We start from the raw sequence: 1,484 nt of genomic DNA on the forward strand, positions 1-1,484 counted from the left end.
AAAATTTATTCTAGCCAAATGCAAATAACTTCAGAAGTTGAGTTCATAACCAGCAAATAATGAAAAGACCACGAGATTTTGAAAAGGGAAATAGAAGGCTATGCTTCTTTCCTTCCAAAACACAGCTTATTTTACTGCGCTAAAAACAAATTGCAAAAGAGAGATAATTGTTACCTTAGTTGAAGGTCAACGATATCGAATTCAGTATCAACATACAAATTTATTGTAGAATTTTCCTATACGAACTAATTGAAAACAATTTCGAATTCAAGGTAATGTTAGCATGACATGCTTCAAAACTTTTTTTTATTTTCAACCACCAATCAAAAATTAAAAGAGTCCGGAAATCCAATTTTTCTTCGTATTTAATGGACCATAACATTGCTAAGTCCAACAAATTTAAATAAATTTACTGGACAAAACAAACAATAAAGAAACAGAAAAATAGCAAGCACGCACAAATCCCAAAACAGCATGAAATTGAATAAAGCCCAAGGAAATAATAATAAATAAAATTAAAACGACAACACTGCAAGCGTAAAACGTTGGTACGATACAAAATATTTAACAATTACAACAAATTACCACAACCTGAATCAACAATATATCTGATGCATTATATAATAACCTATTTAATTATCCTAATTAAGAAAAATAAAATAAAATAAAATAAGAAATGAAGTAGCGATAGACGAACCTTGCGATTTAAACGGCGAATAGAGAGAATTTGAGAGAGAAAAAAAACCGAGACATGGCGAGGAATTTAAACGGAAGGCGGAGGGAGAATTTGACAATGATTAATCAAATAAAAAATGGAATAAATTACGGCTTAAGGCAAGCAAAATTGAAGGATGAAGAAACAAGGCAAGGGATCTCTTCTGTTCTGCTCTTTGTGTTTCCCTGCATTGCACGTCAACCTCTTCCTCCACCTTCCTTCCTTAATTTCGTTAAAAAAAAATCAAAACACAAAATTAAATTTCTCCGGCGAGATTTTGAACTTCTCGCCAGAGGGATATAGACGGAGGAAAGACGAAGCAAGTGACCGTTAAACGGTTATTTGACGACGTCAGGTGAGGGTCCGGCTGAGGTCGTGATCTGAGGAAAAGGCAAGTCTATTTGTTTTCTTTTTCTTTTCCTTTTTCTTTGCTGCGGTGATATCTGTCTCCTGTCTCGAAAAGCCACGCTGGCAAGTTTTTTTTATTATGACTAGCGAAATGATGTCCTTCAAGGATAGCTGCTTTTTCCATTTAGATTAATTTCGGATTACCCCATTTTTGTTAAAAAAAAATTTAAAAAAAATTATTAACTGTTCCTTTATATTTCGATTAGGGATGGCAATGGGCACCGCCTGCAGTGGGTTTGCCATTATCAAACCTAAACCCGCACAAAATTTAAATTACCAACCCCACCCACAACCCGCAGCGGGTTTTAATTTTTTTACAAAAACCCACCCGCAGCGGGTTTTAATTTTTTTACAAAAACCC

At 34.4% G+C, this 1,484-nt stretch overlaps 1 protein-coding gene across 1 annotated transcript in view; it reads right to left on the bottom strand.

Moving 5' to 3' along the window:
* Window positions 1-1,190, bottom strand: part of LOC18033203 (protein MEI2-like 4) — a 7,075-nt gene extending 5,885 nt beyond the window's left edge. The window contains exon 1 of the mRNA XM_006420698.2: window positions 698-1,190. The gene's annotated coding sequence lies outside the window, so the exon portion shown is untranslated. The remainder of the gene's footprint in view (window positions 1-697) is intronic.
* Window positions 1,191-1,484: the final 294 nt, after the last annotated feature.

This window comes from Citrus clementina, unplaced genomic scaffold (assembly GCF_000493195.1).
Source record: "Citrus clementina cultivar Clemenules unplaced genomic scaffold, Citrus_clementina_v1.0 scaffold_9, whole genome shotgun sequence".
NCBI classification, from domain to species: Eukaryota; Viridiplantae; Streptophyta; class Magnoliopsida; order Sapindales; family Rutaceae; genus Citrus; species Citrus x clementina.